Raw genomic sequence first — 24,283 nt, forward strand, 5'->3', positions numbered from 1 at the left:
TCAAACTGCAGTCCCTGGCTTCCAGAAGCACAGAGAGCATGTGCCCACAGCTCTCTCTCTCTCACTCGATGTCACTGCCTTTTCCACCGCTCCACTCTGCCCTTGCTGGCAGCCTGGGCTCCACAGCCTGGAGCGGTGTCAGGAGATGCAGTCTGGTTCTGGCTTTTTTGTCACCAGCCCTGGTCTTTGGGGAAAGCAGAACCTAAAAAATACGAGACTGGAGGAGACTTTCAAATTCTGTTCAGTGCTATCCCCCTCATTCCATCCCACCCACCCTCATGGCGCAAATGGAGAAACTGAGGCCTAGAGAGAAGAGACGGAGCAGGGTCAGTCAGCAGTCAGCATGTTAGCACAGGAGCCAGGATTATGACCTTGGGCCCCTGACTCCAGGGTCAACTCTTGACCACGTCTGCACCCAGGGGACAGTGCTGCTGACCATGGTCTTGAAAGGCTTCTGGAAGAGCCTTGAACTTCTTCTGGAAAGGCGAGTTTAAGAAAGGCTGATCAGAGAGGAAATTCCCAACGCCTGGGAGGATTCTCATTGCCTGAGGAAAGCTCTGCAAATCCACATCCAGCCCTCAACCTAGGCAATCCAGGCTCCGAGACAAATGTAGAGGCCTGGCCAGCTAGGTCTGAGGTTGCTTCCTGGGCCGTGTCTCAGACACATCAGGGTGAGGAGAAGGCAGGAGTTATGGCTTAGCTGTCCTCTAAAATCCCCTGCACAATTGCATGCTCTGAAATGATGCCGTAGGAAGATGTCAGGAGGGCCTCACAGATGTGTTGTGCATCTGGGCATGCACAGAAGCAGTTGTTCACCTATGCTACCTGGACCCTGGCTGTCCAGGGGTGGTGGTAAGACTTTTCAGTAGCCACACAAGTGAGGGTTTCTGAACAAAAGCTGGGTCAGAGAGGAGGCACGTGGTCTCCCAGAGGGCTCGGGGTCTGGATGTAACCAGGTATTTCAGTGTGACTGTGGTGCTATCATCTGCCTGGGTGTGCCCTGCTGGCTACCACCACCCAGGGCTTAGTTGTGGCTGGGTATTGTTAGGTATCCCTGTTTGAAGGTATTGTCCAATGTGGCTGCACATGGCCAGGCTGGTGCGTGCGCCTGTTTTGTCTGAGCCTTCCACGGGTGTAGTGTGTGCCAGCCTGAGTTTGTGTCCGGACGCAGCTGTGGGCTTAGTGAGTAGAGCTTCAGGCACAGTCATGACCCCCAACATAGCTCTGTGCCCCACTGTAGCCACATTTACTGGAATTATGTGGTCTTGTTTGAGGCTGTCTCTGGGGCAGCCATAGCCCTGTGGCCTGGGGCTCTGGGCTGCTAGGGCTCTGAAGCAGGTGGTCCCCCATCACAAGGAGCACTACACAGCTTTCTAAACCTTCGCTGCCAGCTGGTTCCCAGTGTGTGGGCGGGGTAGGCTGGGAGCTGGCACAAAGATCCCCTTGGGCAGGCCCAACTGCCTCTGCCTCGAGGTCCCTGGAAAGTCTCAGGGTTCTCTCAGAGTTTGTGCCCAGGGGCAAAGGAAAAGATGTCATTAAAATCCTCAGTACTCAGTCTCATGGGAGGAGCCCATAAAGATATCTCTTCTAATGGTCTCATCTGACAGAGAAACTGTGGTTTAGACAGGAAGTAACCTGCCCTAGATCGAATCCCAAGATTGTATCCCAACTCTCAGATAAAACTAATGATACCAACTGTGCAAATTGCAGTTCCCAGTTTGTACCTCAGGCCCCAAAGTGCCCATTTGACAGACAGGCATTGACAGTACGTATGGGAGCTGCCCTGGCATGGGATTCTGGTCCTGACTCCATCACTTACCTGCTCTGTGAACCCACGTGAGTCATTCACTCCTTTCTCTGGGCTTGTTTTTCTCACCCATGAACTAAGAGAATCTGTGTCAGCATGGACCTTTCTGCTCCCACAGGTTAGAGGTCAGTGTGATCTGGGGGCTTGCGTACACCTGCTGGGTGATCATTACTCAGGACTTCTTTATGGCTGGGGGCTTAGTGTAGCCCAGAGGTGAGAAGGAGCCAGGCCCACTGGTCCTTCCCCAGTGCCTCCTCGCTCCACCCCAGCAGCTGACCTCACCCTCTCCCCGGGCCGTTAGCTGTCAGTGCCTCACTGAAGCAGCACTGCGGTCCTCCCTGAATCAGACGTGCCATTTCCCGAAATCACTTGCCTCCCCTGCACATGCCAGGCAGGTACTGTGGTGGAGACTGTCCTCTCCATTCCTGTATTCAGTCCTGGTAGGATCTCCATTTTATAGAGGAGGAAACTGAGGCTCAGTGGAGTTAAGGAACAATAATTATGGCTACTATTTTAAGCCTTTTTGACTGACTGCAATACCTTGTGCTGGATACTCACTGAGGTGAGTGGAATATGACTAGTCCAGCCTCCAAAATACCCTCCGAAATAGTGCCTAGACCTGCATGGGATCTGCCAGCCTGATTTAGATAGCAATTTGCATACAATTTACCCAGAAAGCTGCACTGTGAAAAATATAATTACTTTTTTAATATTCTTGCTCTGATGCGGATTCTTACCACCCGGTAATGAATTACTTGCTTAATGAAGATAAACCTGAATTGGAGATGCATTTCAAAGAGCTGCCAGGGCAGCCGACTTGATGCCATCATTTACAGCTGTTAATCTCTGAAATTGATGCCTTTGATGGTGAATCATAAATCGAGAGGAAAACCTCCGAGCTCCAGGGCCTTCAGTAGCTTACTGTGTGCCACTGGCAGAGTCTCTTAGCCTCTCTGTGTCTCAGTTTCCACCTCTGTAACAAGGGCATGGGGGTAAGATAGAATCATTGAAATGTAGGTATGGGATGGATCTTTATTCAAGAATGATTGCACATTTATAGTGTGTCACGTGAGAACCAGAAGGAGGAAGTGATTTTTCAAAGACACAGACTGAGGGGCTTCTGAACTAGAACTAGCCGCCATGACTTTGCTCCTAGATGCTGCGCCTGGATTACTTCTCTTAAATGACCTCCAAGCTACCTCCAAGCCTTGGCGATGGAAGTGGGAGCCAGGCTGGATGGAGTCAGACTCCACAGAAAACAAACGAAGAAATCAGTGGGCTGGCGTGGCCACTGAAAACTGCCTGTTCTTGTACCTAACGCTGACTACTTCTGGAACCAATCAAAGTAGAGACCAAGACTGTTCTAGGTCCCTATTCCAGCATTATCTCAGCATATATACCAGATCAGGCCTGGGGGTTCCAGGGCAACAAGTTAACGATTTAGTTAATATGTATTTGCTACCTTATATGACAAGATGTTCTAGTCTCTAGGAACACAACTGTAAATAAGATCAACAAGATCACTGCCATGGGGACCTGAAATTCTTGGAAGGCGTGGTCCTTTGGCGTAGCTTTAGCTCAGAATTGGGATACAATCCTGGGACGCCGTCTGGGCAGGTTACTTTCTGTCTGAACCTCAGTGTCTCTGTCAAATGAGGCCATTGGAAGAGATATGTCTATGGGCTCCTCCCATGAGACTTAGGATGGGGATTTTAAATTCACATAGAAATAATAAGTGAGTAAACTAAAGCTAAAGCTAATGTCAGCTAGTGATAAATGCTATAACATTTTTAAATGAATTATATGATATAGTATGATATAGACCCACTGAGAAAATTATTTTGACTTGTTGTATAAAAAAATACCCCTTTCTAAAGTTGGCCCCTTGGCTGAAGAGCTAAATGACTTGAAAGAATTATCTCTGTAAATATCAAGAATGTGGCTCTGGGTGAGATCTCAAAGGCAGGCAGGACCCAGATCAGAAAGGGCCTTGGGAATGGATACTCTTCTCCTCATCAGGAGCAAGGCAAAGGTGCTTGCTCTCATCGCTTCTGCTCAAGATTGCACTGGAGATCCTGGCCCATGCAAGAGGTAAGAAAAGGAATTGAAAGGTATAAGAACGGGAAAGGAAAAAGTAAAACTGCTTTTCATTGTAGACTCTAAGTGATCCTCAAAACTAGTAAGAGAACACCACAAATTTACAGGATACAAAGTTAATATACAAAGATCAATTTTATTTCTGTATACTAGCAGTAAGCAATTAGAAAGGGGAAATTTTTTAATGTATTTATAAAAATACATAAAAAGTGTAAAATACTCAGAAACAGACTTGGAAAAAGGCATTCAAGACCCCTATACCGAACACTATTAATCAATGTTGAAATAAAGAAGGCCTAAATAAATGGACTGATAGATTATATTCATGGGTTGGAAAACTCAATATTGTTAAGATGTCTGTTATGCCTAAACTGTTATACAGGTTTAAAATCATCTCAACCAAAACACCAGCAAATTGGTGTGTGTGTGTGTGTGTGTGTGTGTGTGAGAAAGAGAGAGAGAGAAAAAAAAAAGAGAGACAAGTTCATTCTAAACTATATGAGAACATGCAAAGGAATTGGAATAGCCAAGGCAATTTTGAAAAAGAACCAAGTTGAAGGACTCTCCTTAGCTAATCTGAAGACTACTTTAAAATTAGTCTTTGGAAGGAGTAAAAGTAGGTGCTGAGAAAGACCGGCTAGGATGTATCTGGTGTGAGACGGTGGGGACTCAGAGTCTGGGGACAGTGATAAAGGTAAAGAGAAATGCAGGATCTGGGCTGTATTTCAGAGATAGAAACAGTGAGATTTGCTGGTGAGAGTAGGTGAGGGCTGAGAGATAGAGAAGAATCAACTGTGATTTTGGCTTGAGCAACTGGGTAACAATGGTCTGACCTACTGAAAAGGGAAAATTCAGGAAGAAATGGATTCAGAGAAGAATCGAGTCTGTTTTATACGTGTCAGGTCTGAGAGGCCCACGAGGCCTCCACAGGCAAGTGCCAAGCAGGTTTGGAGTTCTGGAGAGAGAGCAGGACTGCAGGCCTACGTGTTGGAGTCAGCGTGCAGACGGTGTAGAAAGCCATGGGAGTGGATGAGACCATCTAGCCAGGGGTGTAGATAAAAGAGAAAAGTGGACCAAGGATTGTTTCCCGGAGTACTCCCACCCATAGAGGGAAGGAAAGCAGTTGGGCCTAACGCAGGAGCCTGGAAAGAAGGATGGGAGGACAATCAAGAGGGTGGGGTGTAGAGAAGTCATGGGGGTCCGGGAGGGGAGAGCGGATGAGGGGAGGGGAGTGACCCGCACCGCCCAGGGTCTTCCACGGGCCAGGTGCTGTAGTAGAAGCTGTACACGCACCGCCCCAGGGCAACACTGTGAAGTAGGTGTTCTGTTCTATCACATGGGTGATGAAACTGAGACTCAGACGGATGAAGAGACTTGCTCCAGCCGCATCACCAGCAAGCGGAGAGCCTGGATTTGCAGCCAGACCTGTCTTTGGAGTTCCTTCCACACACCCCCCCCCGCCCCCCGCATGCTGCTACCTTCTGTCAGGGCCTCCAGCAGGAGGTATAGGATAGAGGGGAAGACACTAAACGATTTCTCATCTGTAAAATGTTCACTTTTCAGGGCTACGAGGATAAAATGAGATAATCTGTGTTAAGCACCTGGTAGTGCTTAACTGAGTAGGCCCTCAGTAAACAATGCCAACTGTGACTCTGTGTGCAGAGTACAATGCAGTCCGATGGGAAGTGGGTGGGTGGGGTGTCGGGCGGGGCAGGGTTCCAGCAGGAGGCGAGGTGTGAGCTGAGGACACAGTGGTTCCGAACACTGAGCTGTGATGAAGTTTTTCGTGGCTCATGGACAAAAGGACAAAAAGGGTGATGCAATGGGTTTTATGTAAAGCTAAATAAATGCACTCAACGAACAGGATTACCCTTTATCCTGAGACTCTGTTCTCCCTACTTCGTCGGTATTGAAGTGTTCTCTTTATGAAATGGCGGTGGATAGAGGACCCTAGTCACATGTTCAATATCCTTACTAGCAAAAGGAAAACTTGGCAACCTCTGTCATTCCCCAAACTTTCTTTAGAACTTTTTAAATGGTCCCTGAAATTCAGAAATATAAGACCCACTGACAGTAGAGTAGGGAGGGCATTCTAGGCAGAGGGACCCGCATGTACTGAAGACAAGGGTGCAGTGGAAAGCACAGTTGGTTCTGGAACTGCAACTAAGTAGCGAAAGTAGCAGGAGCAGATGAGGGGTGGGGTTTCTAGTGGGTCTGAACAAGGAAGCAGGAGGTCAAGTCCTGGGGTAGGGTGGTTGCCCTGCTGAAATCCCTACTGTCAGGCCTCCAGAGGCTCCAAGTGACAGGGGAACTCCCTGTGACCTGAGGCTGCTCTCCCAGGGCTCCCCGGGACCGCCATACGATGTGTGTATGCGTGCATGAACTCTTGGTGAAGAAAAGGGGGCCAGAAATGGGGAAGCTGAGGATGAAAGCGTTCTGGCCTAATGCATTTTGAAGACACACAGAATGGAAATAGAGACCAGGGGAGGCAGTGGGGAGAAAAGGAAAGAGAATCTCAGAACTATCGGTGTGGGGGGAGCAGTGTCCTCAGGTCTGCGCACATGTGTGCATGTGTGTCTCTGAGATCATGTGTGTGTGTGTGCCTATACATTGGCACCCTACAGAGCATGTGCCTATTTCCAGATCATCGGTGTAGGCTGGAGAGGGAGGAGCATCCCTGCTGGCTGCTCTGGGCTTTGGCTGGGGGCAGTTCAGTGTATTTCAGAGTGCTCTGTGCTGCTGGTGCAAGTGTGGTCCTGCCACGTGACAGTGTACTGTGTGCACGTGGGTACGAGAGCTGGGGGGAGAGGTGTCTGCTGCGAGGCTGAGTGAGCATCTGCATGTCCTCGGGTGGCATCCGTTGAGTGTGCCTGGACAGCACTGAGCGTGCTGTTGGAGCCCGGAGCACAGCCCCTCACCTCCCTGCTCTCCTGATGCCCAAACCACAGTTCCTGTTTCTTTTCATGTGGCCCATCTGCCCCAGGTCAGTCTGTCTCTGAATCCGTCCAGGGATCACGGCTCTTGCACATGACTTCTGGGGGTGGAGATGGGGAGAGAGTAGAGTCCTCGATCCCATGCTCCCATCATCCCAGGCCTTTGTCGGCCTCAGGCTCAGGGTCCTGGTTCTGACCTGAGGTTGGAGAAGCCTTGCGGGTCAGGGGTGGCCCTTCCAAGCCCCTGCTCCCAGTTTGGTTTGGTCTCGTACAGGCTCGGTGTGTGTCTCTGCTCCCTCTCTGCCCCTCACCCCACTGTCTCTCTCAGAGGCTGGTCTCAGGCTCCAGACTTCTCGCCCTCCCTGTGAACAGGCCGAGTGAGCCTGGCACACCCCCCTCATGGCCGTCCTCCTCTCCCATCCCTCCTGTCAGCCCCAGGTCCCCTTCTCCAGGCTTCTGTGGATTCAGGACTCTGGGATGGGACTGGGTCATGGGAAGCAAGCCTCTCCCCACCGCCCTGCCAGGAGCCTGCCAGGGGGAGTTCAGCACAGAGAAAGAATGGGGTAGGGTAGGAGGGTGTGTGTGTGTGTGTGTGTGTGTGTGTGATGAGGGTGGCCCTGTACGTGTATGTGTAAACTGGAGAATGAGAGGTGCATCCGTGAGCAAATGGTGTGCTGGAGTCAGAGAGCCGCTGAAAGTCCTGATGTACGGGGCGTGTGCAAGACAGACTGTGTGACCGTGTGTGGGGGAGAGGGGCATGACTACCAGCTCACATTTATCAAGTGCTCACTCGATAGCCAGGCAGGATGGGGAGCGCTTTAGTCTGATTATCTCATTTAATAAGTGTGACAGCACATGAGAAGGTGAGACAGATAGGGCAGAGAAGAGGGGGTGGTTAGGAGGCTGTTGCCTGGAAGCCCCTGGCAGACCCACGGACCCCCACCCCAACAGTGCCCCCCCAAGGAGGGTCTGAACCAGGCCTCAGGTTGGGGAGTGACTTCTTAGCCCCTCACTGCATAGGGACCTGCAGGAGTAGGGAGCAAGCTTTTCCTCGGGTTCCCAGGCCACCTCCCTGCCCTACAGTCAGTTCCCAAGATGACCTGTTTCCCTTTCGGAGCCAAAGGCAGTCTGATTCTTTTGGTCCGCCGGTGCTCAGTAAGGGCTCAGGACTCAGTAGGTGCCTATTCTTTAGCAGAGGGGATGGCAGACCCTAGGAGGTGTATGCACATTTGTTCAGCCCTCTGTAAATCTCACAGGGAGGAAATGATACCTCCTCCCCCACTCCCCCATGGGTGAGAAGCCAGGCCCCAGAATTGGAGGAAGAAATGGGTCATCAGACCTGAGGGAGTGTGGCTGCTGCACCCCCTCCAAGGCCTCAGAGGCCCACCTCTGATACCCCCTGCTTTACCTCACTCCAACTGTTGCTGGGTTTTAGGTAAGCGAAGGTGCTTAGAAGTGAGGACTGGGGTCTCTTGTCTCCTAGGTGATCACGTAGCAGGGACCTAATGGCAAGGATGCCATAGATGTCTAGAGGAAGAGGGACAAAGAAGGAAGGGAGGGAGGGAAGGAGACCGTGGGCATGACAGGAGACCTCCCTGTCCCCCGAAGCAGCTGCCCCGTGGAGGCAGAACAGTTACAGTCACCCTCCCTTATCACAGTTCTGCTTTCCTGGACTTCAGTTACGTGTGGTCAACCACTGTCCAAAAATGTTAAGAGAAAAATTCCAGAACTAAACAATTCATAAGTTTTAAATTATGCTCTGTTCCGAGCAGCATGATGGAATCTCACAGCATCCCACTCTGTCCACCAAGACGTGACTCCTCCCTTCCCCCAGTGCGTCCGCACTGTGTGTGCTCCCTGCTCACTAGTCACTGAGTAGCCGTCTGGGTGATCAGATCGACTGTCTCAGTATCACTGTGTCCGTGAGGACACAACCCTCACTTTACTTAGTAATTGCCCCAAAGTGCAAGAATAGTGATGCTGGCAACTCAGATATGCTGAAGAGAAGCCGGAAAGTGCTGTTTTTAAGTGAAAAGGTGAGCACAGTACAATAAGATTTTTTGAGAGAGACCATGTTTACATAACATTTATTGCAGTATATTGCTATAATTGTTTTTTATTGTAGTTGTTAATCTCTTACTGTGCCTAATATATAAATTCAACTCTCATAGGTATGTATGTATAGACAAAAACGGTACATAGAGCTCAGTACTCTCTGTGGTTTCAGACGCCCACTGAGGGTCTTGGAGTGTATAAGCCCATGAAAAGGGGGGGACTACTATACTCAGTTACTCAAGAACCCTGGGCAACAACACTGGGGAGGGCTTCCAGGGAGAAGTGGGCCTTGGCCCTGAAGCGCAGAAGAATTGCCGCAGTGAGGGGGGCTGGGGGAAGAGCTTCTGGAAGCAGAACGTTTGGAAGCCAAGTGCACATCCAGAAGAGCACATCACCTCCCACCCCCTTCTCATGGTTGTAATGGTGACAGTAGCTATAATTAGTGAACCTTTCCAAAAATACTATCACTAACTACCGTATATTATTTTGAGAAAAATACAGTATTCCCACATGAGGAAATTGAGGTTCAAAAAGGCAAAGGCACTTGCCCAAGGTCATGTGTGGCATGACCTCTCCCAAGAGAGAGTGCTGGGATTGAAACCTAGGTGTTTGGCTTTACTTATGGCACATTGCCTCCCAAGCCTCAAGTTCACCCCAGGTCTTGGAAGCCTGTGGCACTGACATGTATGACAGCCATTTGGGCTCAAAACCTCAGTCATTGCCCATGTCCCCTCTCCCCACCACCACCATTTCCAGTCGGTCACCAGATTCTGAGTATCCTTCTACCTTAAGGCTGGAATCAGACCAATCTGGGGACCAAAGTCAGTTCTATTACTTGTCAGCTGTGTGATCTTGGGCAGATCACTTACCCTCTCTGTGCCTCAGTTTTCGCTACTGTCCCTAAGCGATTATGATCACACCTAGAGGATCACAGTGAGAATTGAACTTGTGAATGCATGTGAAGAACTGAGCACAACGTCTGGCAGAACAGTCATTCACTCAGGAAACGAGCTGTTTTTATTTCTTTTGCTTCCCAGATCAGAGCTGTACTTGTATCTGTCTTCACAAGAACCTGCCACTCCTGCCTCACACCTTGCAGACCAGCCAGAAACTCCTCACTGCATTATCCTACCCACATCGGTCAGCTGGGGCTGCCGTAATGAAGACCACAGGCTGGGGGCCTTGAACAATGGAAATGTACTTTTTCACAGTTGTGGAGGCTAGCAACAGGTGGTTTCTCCTGAGGCCTCTCTCTGGCTGCAGGTGACCGTCTTCCTGTGGCGTCCTCACACGGTCTTCACTCTGAGGTACACCCTCAGGTGTCCCTGGTGTCTCTTCATGTGTCCAAATTTCCTCTTTTTGTAAAGACACAAGTCAGTACCCAACCTAACACTCTCATTTTGATTTCACCGCCTCTTTAAAGGACATATCACCAAGTGCAGACACATTCTGAGATATTGGGGTCTAGGGTTTCCACATACAAACTTTGGGGGGACACTATTTAGCTCATAATATTACCTTCCTCCTCTGCATCTTTACTGATGCCACCTTTCTTTCTAACTGGAACACTGTCCACATTCTCTCTTTCTCTCCCTTGAAGGCCTCCTGCTCTTGGTCTAAACCTCAGCCAGAGCATCACTGCCTCCAAGAAGTCTTCCTGGCTAGACTGCTGCCTCCTCTGGGTTGCACAGCACACTGTGCCCCCTGTCTCATGGCATGCACCACTCTAAGACTGTCTTTTTACATGCCTGTCTCCTCTGCTGGGGTAGACACCTGTTTCTATCTCTACAGTGTCTGTCTCTTGCCCCCTTTGATAATAGCATCTTCCCTTCCTCACTTTGAAGAAATGAGACTTCTACTGCTCCTTCATTCTCTGTAATTCTGATAGGGTGTCAAATTACAGTTCCTGCTTCTTGCCACAGGGATGAGCACATGACTCAAGCAGAGCAAATAAGAGTCCTCTCTTGAGATTTTTTAATCTGTAAGTGCTGGATGAGTAAATGCTTCTTTTTCCTCCAGGATCCAGGATGATAGAAACCTGGAGCTTTGAGTGGCCAAGCCCTAGTCTGCTCCCACTCTGAAGGCCGTCCATCCGCAGTGGGCAGACAAGGCCTATGTCGGGAGGAAACGCCTCCTAAGGGTCAGATACTTTACTGATGTTTTAAACTTTTCATATTTCAATTATTTGTGTTTTGGATAAGTAACGTTTAAATGGTTCAAAAATCTAAACAATATATAAAAGTATAAATAAGAAACCTCAGTTTTATACCTGTTTCTGTCAAATGCGTTACCCACCTTTCACTATATATGTAACCACTTTTAAACATTTCTTGTGGCTCCTTCCATTGGTTCTTTATGGTAATATATATATACATATTATACATGTATATATATTCTTATGTCTCCCTTTTCCCATAAAAAAAGGAAGAATTGTATCTATATGTCTTATTTATTTTCATTTGATAATATATCCTGGGGTCTTTCCATAAGGTACTCTATGATCTTTCTTTTTCTTTTTCACAGCTGTATAATATTTCACCGTGTGAATGAACTGTACAGTTTCTAATGATAACACCAGGATTATCTGCAATCTGCTGCAACAAACAGGCTTTGTGGGCATCATTTTATATGTGTATAAGAGTATCTGTAGGCCTAACAGTAAAATAATAATTCAATTTTTAGAAGTTGGCAAAGTATTTGAACAGATATTTCTCTAAAGAAGATACACAAATGGCTAATAAGCACATGGAAATATGTTCAGCCATTATTAGCCATATGAAGATGCAAATCAAAGCCACAATAAGATACCACTTCACTTCCACTGGGATGGCTATAATCAAAAAGACAAACAATAACCACTACTGGTATTATAGTCTGTTCAGGCTACTATAACAAAATACCACAGACTGGTTGGTTTAAACAAGAGAATTTTGTTTTTCACAGTTCTAGAAGTGCAAGAGCAAGGTGTTGGCCAACTTGGCTTCTACTGAGAACTTTCTTCATAGCTTGTAGATGGCTGCTGTCTTGCTGTGGGCTTATATGGAGTCTGTCTTCTTCATGTGTGTGCAGAGAAAGAGGTTTGGTGTCTCTTCTTTTTCTTATAAAGGCACCAGCCTGTTCAGGTTAGGGCCCCACCCTTATGACCTCATTCAACTTTTTATCTGTTCATAGGCCCTACCTTCAGATATGGTCACTTGGTGGTTAGGGCTTCAGCACATGAATTTTGGGAGGATGCAAACATTCAGTCCATAACAGTTGGTGAGAATGTGGAGAAATTGGAAGTCTCGTGCATTGCTGTAAAATGTAAACTGGTGCGGCCACTTTGGAAAACAATTTCAAAGTTCTTCCGAATCTCAAACATGGAGTGATTATCATTTGATTAAGAAATTTCAATCCTAGGTATACTAAAAAATTTTCCACACAAAAACTATGAATGTTCATAGCAGCATTAATTGTAATAGCCAAAAAAACAGAAACAATCCAAATGTCCATCAACTGAGGAGTAGATAAACATTGGTATATTTATACAATGGGATACAACTAAGAAATAAAAAGCAATGAAGTACTGACGCAAGCTACAACATGCGTAAGTGTTGAAAGCATTATGCTAAGTGAAAGAAGCCAGTCACAAAGGATCACATGTTGTGTGATTCTATTTATATGAAATATCCAGAGTAAGCAAATTTATATAGAAATAAATTAGTGTTTATCTGCAGTTTAAGGAATTGGTAGGAAATGGGAGTGACTGCTACTAGGTATGGAATTCCCTTTTGAGGCGATCAAAATCTTTAAAATAGATTGTGGCAAAGGTGAATAAGTCTGTGAATAAAGTAAAAGGTCATTGAATTTTACCCTTTAAATGAGCAAATTGTGTGGTATGTGAATTATGTCTCAAAATTCCGGTTAAAGAGAAAAACAGTCTCAGATCTGGGACTGTTGGACAAAAGGATGTGTGCATTTGAATGTTTGACAAGTGTTGACAAACTGGTCTCTGTGGAGTTATCACATTTTTCTCTCCCACTAATAATACATGAAAATACAAGCCAGGTACTATTATCTCCATTTTATAAATGAGGAAACTGAGGCATAGACAATCCAAGATCACATAGTTACCAATATTCAAATTATAACTAAAATCAGGACTGTCGGCCTCCAAAGACTGTGCTCTGCTACATTCCTTTCATTTGGTATTTTTCTAGAGCCATTTGATCTTAAGTACACATGCCCCCACCACCGTCACCACCATTACCACCACCAACCACTTTGATTGCATTGTTTTTTTCTATTATTTTCCTGTTTTCTATTTTATTGATTTATGCTCTGATCTTTGTTATTTCTTTTCTTCTGATGATTTAAGTTTAATTTACTTGTATTTTTATAGCTCTTAAAGTAGAAGCCGATGACATTGATTTGAGACCCTCTTTTCTAATGTAGGTGTTGAGCCACATAAAATTTCCCTTAAGTACTGTTTTAGTGTTATTTCACAAATGCTGACATGTTGTATTTTGATTTTCATTTAGTTCAAAATACTTTCTAGTGTCCCTTCTGGTTTCTTCTTTGACCCATGGGTTATTTAAAGGTATCTTATTTCATTTCCAAACATTTGAAGGAGATTTTCTAAATATCTTTTTGTTATTGATTTCTAATTTAATTTCAGAGTGGTCAGAGAACATACTTTGATTTTTCATAAATTTATTGAAACTTTTTATGGTCATATGTGGTCTATCTTGGTAAAAATTTTTAGGTGCACTTTAAGAATCTGTACCCTAGTGTTGTTTGATGAAGTGTTTCATAAATGTTAATTAGGTCCTGTTGGGAACCGCCCTGCCTGGTATCAGAAGCTGTAACCCCCGCCAAGGCTAAGGCTGAGGGAGCAACCTTGGACTGTAAGCCACCAAGGAGACAAAGCTTATCTCCCTGTCAGGAGCTCCGCTTCTGCTCATTTTACTTCATCCATAACTGGCCCCCAATGCTTGGTTGGCTATCCAATGACAGGTAAGATTCCCCAAGGGGGGAACAATCTAAGACAGGCACAATCATGTGGGAGGCCCCCAAGGAAGGACTTCGGGGGCTACAGCAGAAGGGGCTGATGGACCCTCGCTCCTCGGCTTTCACACAGCCTGAGTCCTCATTGTCTGTGAGAAAATCTCCTTATCTCTTGGTTGCCTTAGTTCCCTTGCTCCACCTAAGCCTGAAACAATGACAGGGCGGTGCAGCCCTGGGCTGGAAAGGGCGGGTTCCCTGGGTGATCAGGCCTAAGAAAGAATATGTAAAAACCTGTGAAACCTGCTTTGTTTAGAATGCTCTCAATTAAATGATAAGGGTCCAAGCAAGAAGTAAGTTTGTTCCTCAAAGTTTTACAGCTCTTTGACCCTGACTCAAAATAGGCCCTCGATCTTCCTTGTTATCTATTGTTTGATCCTTACTTCCCAGCAATGAGTAATGAGCTTTACCTGAATTCTTATGCAAACGAACCCAATAAAAAGCCTGCTCGGGCGGGAGAACGGCGCTCTCCCTTGGGGTGCTCTCCCTTAGGGAGGGTGGCCATGGTGTTCCCCACTAGAGAGAGTGGCCATTCTGTTCCTACTTCCCCAGAGGACCTAGTTGTCTCTGTGTATGTTTTTCTCATATTTTGACGAGCCATCTGCAGTGTTTCGTGGTCACTGCCAGTTGGTGGCCACGTCAAGGTCCAGTTGGTTGATCATGTTGTTCAAGTTTACTGTATGCTTCCTGATTTTCTGCCTGCCTGCTCTATCAATTATTGAGAAAGGAATATTGAACTATCTCTGACTATAATTGTATATTTTCCCATTTATCTTGGCAATTCTGTCAATTTTTGATAGAATTTAAATTTACATTTAAGTATTTCTGTTCACAGTGGATTTCTTGCAGGCAACATATACTTGAATTTTCCTTTGGATAAATAATCTGACAATCTTAGCCTTTTAATTATGGGTTTTAGATCACCTATATTTGATGTGAGTATTGACATGATTGGTTTTAAATTTACTCTCTTGCTATTTGTTTTCTATTTAATTCCATGTATACATTTTCCCTTTTTCCTCTTTTTTTTCCCCTTTTTTGGATTATTTGTATGATTTCACTTTAACCTCATTTATTGGTTTAATTAGCTATAACTTTTTTCGTGGTTACTTTGGGTTTATTATACATCTTTAACTTACCCTAATTTATTTTTAAGTAATATTATGCTTCTTCATGTATAGAGCAAGAACCTTAGAATACTATGCTTCCATTTTCCCCCCTACCAGCCTTTATGCTATGGTTGTCACACATTTTACTTCTATATATGGTATAAACCCTGAATACTTTTTATTCTTTGCTTTAGCCAATAAATTATCCCTTAAAGATTTTTAAATTAAAAAGTATTTCAGTCCTGGCTGGTGTGGCTCAGTGAGTTGAGTCCCGGACTGCAAACCAAATGGTCACTGGTTTGGTTCCCAGTCTGGGCACATGCCTGGGTTGCAGGCCAAGTCCACAGTGGGGAATGTGCAAGAGGCAACCACACATTGATATTTCTCTCCCTTTCTTTCTCCTTCCCTTCCCCTCTGTCTGGAAATAAATAAGTAAAATCTTTTAAAAAATATTTCATATTTCCCCACATAGTTACCATTTCCAGAGGTCTTCATTCTTTTGCATAAATCCAGATTTCCATCTGGCATGGAAATTGAAACTGATTTCCTTCTGTCTCAAGGACTTCCTGTAATATTCCTTATAGTGTAGGTCTGCTAGTGATGAATTATTCCAGCTTTTTTATTTTGGAAAAAAACTTTATTTCACCTTTGTTTTGAAATATACTTTCATTGGGTATGGAATTGTAGATGGATGGGGTTTTTGGTTTTGTTTTATTTTTTGCATCTTGAACTTTAAAGATGTTGTACCACTGTCTTCTGACTTGAACTGTTTCCAATGATGTCTGCTGTCATTCTTTATCCTTTTTTGTGTGTGTGTGATATGTCTGTTTCTCTGGCTGCTTTTCAGATTTTCTCCTTATCATTACTTTTAAGCAATTTTCTTGTATAAAGTTGTAATAATAAACTTGCCTTGGTGAATTTTTATGTTTCTTGTGCTTAATGTGTATTGAAACTTTTGAATTCATGGTTTATAATTTTTATCAAAGTTGGAAATGTCTTGACTATTATTTTTCCAAATATTTTTCTGTTATCCTCCTCCTTGGACTGGGGAGACCAATTACACATACACTAGGCCTCTTGGACTTGTGTCACGTCTCAACAATGATCTATTCATTAAATTTTTTTTCTTTATATATCAGTAGTTTCTTTTGGAAACTTTGTATTGCTGTGTCTTCAAATTTACTAATCCTTTCTTTTGTGCTATCAAATCTGCTATTGATCCAATCCAGTGTATTTTTCATCTCAGACATGGTATTTTTTCATCTTCTAGAAGTTTGATTTGGACCTTTTCCTCCCACTCTCTGTTTAACATGATCAATCTTTCCTATAGCTTATAGGTTGAGCATATGAAAAAGTTATATTGTTATGTTTTTATGCCCTTGTATACTAAGTCTACTTCTGGATTATTTTTAGGTCTGTTTTTATTGATTATCTTTTCTCTTTCTCATGGGTTGTATTTTCCTGCTTTTTTTTTTCATGTATGGTAGTTTCTGGTTGGATACCAGATATTGTGAATTTTACCTTATTGTGTGCTAATCACTTTACTTTCTTATTAATATTATTGAGCTTTGTTTTAAAATGCTGTCAAGTTGCTGGAAAGTATGATTCCATTGAGATTTATTTTTCGACTTCATTAGACAGAACTATCACCTTTCCTTCCTCTCACTGCTGAAGGAATACCCTTCTAAGGAGTCAACTTGATGGCCTGTGTTTTATGAATTTTTTCACTCTGGTTGGAAGGGATACAAATAAGGTCTTGCATGTATTTTGGAAATTGTTTCCTCTGCTCCACTCCCATGTGATATTCTTTCTTCAAACATGGGTAGTTGCCTCACATACAAGTGCTGCTCAATATTCAGTTGCAGGTTTGAAGGGAATTCTCAGCAGATCTTTAAAGCTCTCTCTCTGCAAAGCTCTTTTCTTTGAAGTTCTTTTCCCTGTGAACTTTAGTTGCTTTGGCCCCCACAGACTCCCTGCTCTGTCTCCTCAACACAAGGAGACAGCTGGGATCCTGCTTCCTGTGCTGCAGCCTGGAAACTCTCTCCAAGCAGAAGCTGGCAATCGTAGGGCTCACCTCATTAGTTTTTCCCTCTCAGGAATTGCTATTTTGTCCTGCTCAATGTTCAATATTTGAAAACTGTTGTTTCATATATTTTTATCTAGGTTTTCAGTTGTTCAGGACAGAGTGTAAATCCAGTCTCTATTATTTCATCTTCCCAGAAGCCCTGTAATGACATTTTCTTATTTATTATCATTATAATCTTATATATTAGATATGATTATCTCCATTTTGCAGATTAGATAAAATGAGGCATAGAGAATGAGCTGTAGTATAGTAGAGAGACAGAATAATATATCAGATAAAAAGATGGATTGCATAGCCAACACTTATGAGTTGCATGACCTTGGACAAATTATTTAACCTCTCTGTGCCTCAGTCTCCTCACTTGCAAAAATGGAGTGATAATAATAAAAACTACCTGATAGCATTTTTATGTATTAAATGAGTTAATATATAAATGAGTTGGCATATAGTTACTACAAAGTATTAGCTATTATTATCAGGGTAGAATAGTTGAAAAATCTAGAGTTGAGTGTCAGGCAAACACATTTTGAATTCTAGCTCCACTGTTAACTTTATACTGTGAAACCTATGCCATGTGTATCAATCAGGGTTCAATTAAAGAAGCAGAACCACTTGGAGATTCTAACTGGAGCCATATTGGAAAGAACATTCTGGGAACTGTAGTTCAGCTAAGCCAAGCTGACACATTGCAAGCCACACACCATGCTATTTAACTGCTCCGAGAATCTAGTGTCTCATCTGTGAGATGGGATAATAATACCCATCATTGGATGAAATGAGATAACGCACATGAAGTGCTTATCTGGCACAGGGTAGGGTTTAAGAAATGGTTCTTATCCTAGCCCCTCAGGATCCCACAGCTAATAACTGCCAGAGGCATGATCTTTCCCTAAAGACTGTTGCTCTTCCCACTTTACCATGCTGCCTCCCAGTGCTGGGAGTGTGGGAATGAGTAAGAAAGTCCCTATTCAGAGAATTCCACAGTTCAGTGGAGGGAAAGCTCGGGTCATAAGTAAGTATAATTTACTAAGGAAACAGAAACAGTCCCTCTTATTGAGAGCATTCTACAAGACTGGCTCTGAGCTGGATTCCCATCATGGGGAAAGGGGAGCGAGGTATCTATGGTTTACTGCATACCTACTGTGTGCCAGGCACTGCAGTAGGCAGTTTATGTGATGATCACATTGAGTCATCACAACTGAAAAATGAGCTAGATACTATTATTATCTCCATAATACAGGTAAGAGACCTGAGACCTAGATCACAGAATAACCAAATGACAGAGCCCTTAAGTCCTAGGAGATGGGTAGATTGGCAGTGGAAGCTGCCACGTGGGGTCCGTCCTGAGGTCATTCTGCAGATGGGGACTCCACTGAGCTCAAAAGCCAGGACTGGCCCCGGAGCTACCTCTGTGCCTGTGTCTGCCCTCGGGTGGTGGGCACAGTGGGCGCAATGGTGGCTGCAGTGCCGGTGGTGGTGGCAGCAGCAGGCGGCAGCAGGGAGACAGTCACACCTCGCTGTTTTGTAAACTGTTTCTCACAGCTTGTTTGTTCCGGGTTAGGGCTGGAGCGGCACCGTATGGAAGTGTGACTCATTGTTTAATGTGGCAGCTCATTAGCAGAGCTTGTTGCTGCCTCTGATTTCTCTGCTCTTGCTAATTGGAGAGCCCAGTGGGGCCCTGGCTTCCCGTGAAGAAGAGCCAGTCCCCCAGGGCTTCTGCTGGCCTTTGCCCCTCTGGCTTCCTGAGGAAGCTGCCCCATGCCTGTGGGTACTAGTTTCAGCCAGGCAGAGTTCAAATCCCACCTCATTCTGGCTGGGTAACCTTGGACAAGGCTCCTTGTCCAGTCCTCTTCTCTGAGCCTCAGTTCCCCTACCCACCTACACTTAATGTGTAAAGTTCTCTGGCACATAGTAGTTACCTAATACAGCAGTCTCCCCTTATCTGCCACTTCACTTTCCGTGGTTTCAGTTACCTACAGTCAACTGTGGTCCAGAAATATTAAATGGAAAATCCCAGAAATAAACAAATTGTAAGTTTTAAATTGTACTGTGGACAAAAAAAAAAAAAAAAAGTTCCATGGAAAGTAGCCTCCCAGGGTGAGCTGACCATAAATTCCTAACTAGGCAGGTCATGGTGGGTAGTCATGTCCCAGGCCTGTAACTTCTTTAGTGAAAGGTTTTAAGCCAGCCTTGTCCATTGTTCTTGTACATCTGGGTTCACACACCTTTGAAATGTCTAAATAGCCCTGGAAGGGGGTATTAACCCTGAAAAGGGCACATAATCTCAACTATCCTGTAATCTAATTCAACACCTTGCTTTCTCCAATCTCCCCTACATCCCCTCCTGATTTCAAATGCAAGGAGAAGCTGCAAAACTGTTATTCTCAGGAGCATTTCAGATCTTGTTCCCCAGTATATGTCATCAGTTTGGCTAAAATAAAGTCTTATAAAAATTCTCTACAGGTCTGGACTTTTTTTATGTTGACAGTGCGTTGTTCTGAGTAGTGTGATGAAATCTCGTGCTGTCCTGCTCCATCCAGCTCTGAACGTGAATCATTCTTTATCCAGTGTACCCACACTGGGTATGCCGCTACCCACCGGCTAGTCGCTTAGGAGCTGTATCAGCTATCAGATCGCCTGTTGCTGAACCACGGTGCTTGTATTCAAGTCATCCTTATTTTACTTAAGAATGGCCCCAAAGTTATTCTCATAACTTTTATCACAGTATATTGTTATAACGGTTCTCTTTTATTATTAGTTACTGTCACTAATCTCTTACTGTGCCTAATTTATAAATTAAACTTTATTACAGGTGTGTATGTATAGGAAACAAACAGAGCATACAGGGTTCGTACCATTTGTGGTTTCAGGCAGCCACTGGGGGTCTCGGATTTTTCCTGCACAGTAACTTCTGTACGCAGCTGTTGTCCTGGTATCACGATTAGGCTGGGGCCTCTGGGAGCCCCTCTGCCCTGACCTACCTGGGGCAGCCACTCCGCGCAGAGTGTTCCAGAGGCTCCTGGTGTGAGGGCATGTTCCATTTAGGTAATCTAACATTTCTCCTTCCCATGCTAACCCCTTTAAACATAATTCCACCAGGTTCTGTTCACCCTCCATGTCTCCAGAAGAGATAGCACAGCCATGTTGGGGACAATCCCTGCCTGCTCTTGAGTGGAAGTCTGCTTCCCTAGAGCTCTGCCTCAGGGCCCAGCTCTCCTCTTTAAGGCCACACAGAACATGTCTGCTCCCTTGGCCAGGTGACTGTCCTTTGCTATTTGGAGACAGTGATCACATCTCCTCTCCAAATAGTCTCTTCAGGTGGAACCAGTCCAGGTCCTTCAACTGTCCCTTCATAACATAGTTCACTGGACTGTGATGTCCCCAGTGTCCCTGAGTTGTGAGATGCTGGGGCCTCCTTCTGAGGCCCTCCTCACCCTCCTTACTCTCTCTGGAGAGGCTCCTCCCTGCCTACATGCCTCTGGAGATACGTGGTCTAGAATTTAACTTAGTCCTCCTCCGCACGGAGTAGGACAGCCCTAGCTCGTCCTACGTGTGAGACCTGTACTGTCCCAATAGCAATATAATGTGAGCCACCTGTGTAGTTTTAAATTTTCTAATAGCCACCTTACAGTAAAAGGAAATAGGTGACATTAACTTAAAATGGTATTTTACAATATTTAGCCTAATATGTCTAAAATACATCATTTCAACAGATGATCAATATAAAAATAATGAGATATCTCCAACATTTTTCCTCATATAAAATCTTCAGACTCTGGTGTGTTTTTACACTTATTCTGAACTGGCCACGTTTTAAGGACTCGGTAACCATGTGGGCTAGTGGCTGTGGTGCTGGACAGTGAGAGGCAGCTCTAGACTCTGCCTCTACTCACGTAGTCTGAACGGGTTCGGGTGCTGTGGCTCACATGGCACTCTGACTCAGGAAGAAAGAACATTCTAGGGCCTGAAGGCCAGGGGAGCGAGCTCCTGGTCTTGGTTTCATCACAGCTCACTATGTATGTGACTGTGGACAAGTCACTGCCCCTGTCTGGGCCTCCTCATCTGACAAATATGAGCTGAAAGGGAAGAGAAGCACCTGCTTTTCTCCAGGAACTTTCTCCAGTGCTCTTTGTGTACCCCTGTGACGTGTGTTTTCCTCTCCCTGTTTCCCAGGTGAGGAAACTGAAGTTCAGAGAGGTCTGACCCCTGCCCCACTCCAGGGGCTTGTGCACTCACCTCACAGGGCACCTTATTGCCAAAACCAACCGTCTTCAAAAATAAGACAGATGTGACTTCTATTGCGAATCTTTCTAAAGTATATTGCACCCTTCCCTGTGTTCCCTAAAAAGGGGTAATTGACCTGAATTTAACTTTTTCTTGGTTCAGGATCATCAGGGATAGACATTTTAATATTAAAATAAAGAGTCAGCACAGTAACTTTTGAGTGTCCACTATGTACTGAATACCATATAATGATGTCATTAAATTCTTACTCAACCTTAGTTAAACTTTGGATATTGTCCCCTTTTCACAGATGAGGAAACTGAGACTCAGAGCTGCTTCGAGACTGGGCAGAAACTCATGCAGAGAAATTCAGCCCCTCCTCACCTCCACGTTGCTTCTTGAGGGTCTGTGGGCTTCACTTCGAGAGCCTGTGACTGACCGGGATTTCTCACAGGAGCTTTAAGAGTTGGTCCAGCCCTTGTCGGGGGCCAGTGGTACACACTGTGGGCATCTGCTGCCTCACTTTTTGGCCTGTACTGGTCTGAGAAAGCAAATACTATAGAACACACATTTAAGCTTTGCTTTCTTGACCTGTCTGTAATATTTGCACTATTTACTAGTTCCTTCTGTTTTAACTACTCACTTCTCTTGGCTTTCATGAGTCTGCCCTTTGCTACCTCTCTGGCAGCTCCTTCCAGAATCCTTTGCAGCCTGCTCTTGCTCCGCTCCCTGTAATGTGCTGGCATCCTTCAGCGTCCCCCTTTAGCTCCCTGCTTTCTCCGTATCTTGCTCCACATCACCCCCAGGGGCTCAGCCCCTCCCACGCTTTCACCATCTCTGTGTCAGGGACTCCCCAGTTCACATCTCCTGTCCGCACCTCTGCCCTGAGCTCTGGGCTGTGTATCAATGCCTGTTGAGGAGATGTCTTCCCTGCCTGCCTCGTAGGCACCTCCAACTCAATACCCCCAGACCGAACCCATCATCTTCCTCCGATGTTCCTACCCTCTGTTGTGATCCTTGCTCAGTGAACCACCTTCTCCTGACCCTTACAATACCGGCAACCTTTTATCCGGAGCTTACAGTGTACAGACTCCATGCTAAGTAATTCCATGGCTCTTGCTTGATCCTCAGTCAACCAGGAGAGGTTTTATTTCTTGGAATGTATTAGATGCTCAGGAAATTATTGGGAGACCAGCTCAAACATCCACCTTTGTGCAGCCTCTCATATTCCGCCCCCTCCCGCCCCATTCAGGCCCTGGGCCGGGCCTGAGAAATGAGTGGGATAAAGACCCGGTGCTAGAAGACATCACAGACTCCTAGAGTAAACAGATGTGGAAACAGATAATTACAAGGAGAGTGAGGAGAGCAACAAAAGCGCATCAGGAACAGAGGAAGAAGGACTGATATACCCATGGGGGTCCAGGGAGCTTCTCCAAGGAGGTGAGAGCTAAACTGAGGCTTGAAGGGCACTAGGAGTTCGTCAGGGAGGTGGGGGCGATGCCTGTGACTTACTTCCCGCCTCTGGGCTTCCTGCCCTCATCCATCGTTTATGCCAAGGCTGCTTCCTAAAGAGGGACTTCAGGTAGATTCTAATTTTTATAAAGTGACACATACAATAACAATAGGACCACTAAGTGAGGAGAAGGAGTAAGAGCTTTGTGATAAAATGGGAAAAGAGAATGAACCATAAACCGAAACTGAAGATAGTGGCCTCGATCAAATACAAGATTCACCTCTATGCTTCCCGGCAGGCGAACAAGACTGCACCTGCTGCACTGCGGGGACAAAGGGCCGGTCCAGTCCCCCAGCAGAGCCGTAGTACCTCCACTCCGCACTTGACCCTTGGTTTGTTCCCCGTGTTTATGGCTCCCTCGTGTACTGGGCTGGTCAGTGTTGTTAATTGGTCTTTAACTCTGACTCATTCACATGGCTAAATTGGATGGAGAGGCCGTGCAGCCAACAGTTTTGGAGTAGCTACGTTTTTTTGTTTGTTTGTTTTTATTTTTTTTACAATCACTGACTCTGAGATGTGAACAGAGAAGGAGCTGAAGCTCAGTGGAGTTAAGTGAAACATCAGCAGGACCGGCTCTGGGGCCCCGCCTCCCCCGCACAGCCTCTTCCCGGGTTTGGCTGGGGTGGGTCTGAGGAGGAACTACCCAGGGGCAGGAGCCAGCCTGGTGTCCAGTTTGCCGTGCTGCAGTCGCAGAGCAAGCTGGACACCAGCAGGCGTCTGGGTGGAAAGAACGGTTGTATACCCTCGCTTGGCTGGAGCACAGGCGATTTATTTATTAATTTAGACTGTTGGAAAAACAAAAGCCACAAGAAAGAACCAGTGCTTGTCAAGTGCCTACTGTGTTCCAGGAAATTCTGTTACCACATCTTCATCTGTGAAACAGGGATAACAATGAAATAATAGCAACCTCTCCAGGTTGATAAAGGGCCAGTGAGAGCCATGGAATCACTTAGCATAGAGCTTGCCCTTGATAGGCCCTTGATAAATAACCTTGCTATTATCTGTGTCATTATTGTCATCATCCTCACAATGGTCCTGTGAAGTAGGTACAGCCCATGCAGCTTACAGCTAAGTAGCGGACACTCAGGGAGAACGGCTCATGGTCACACCGTCAGAGCCAGGAAGCTAACCCAGGCCTCCTGGGCTTGGTTCCTGTGCTCTCTCCATGTCGAGGGGCAGAGGGCAGGAAATAAAGGCTCAAGACAAGTGTGCAGAAGCAGCTAGGCTTGGGATGAGTGTGGACAGCGTCAGGTCACTCTGTCAGGGGAGGGGGCCTCTGAAGGGCAGCTGTGGAAAGAGCCTAGATACACATGACCCGCCTGCGCTCTGCAGTGAGAGATGCTGTCATCGTAGCGGGGCCGTGCTGGGGCCGTACATAGCGCCCAGAGGAGCGGTGGATAAGCTCCCAGGCCACAT

The sequence above is a fragment of the Phyllostomus hastatus genome, unplaced genomic scaffold (assembly GCF_019186645.2).
Source record: "Phyllostomus hastatus isolate PE091 unplaced genomic scaffold, TTU_PhHast_1.1 phas_scaffold_182, whole genome shotgun sequence".
Taxonomy (NCBI): Eukaryota; Metazoa; Chordata; class Mammalia; order Chiroptera; family Phyllostomidae; genus Phyllostomus; species Phyllostomus hastatus.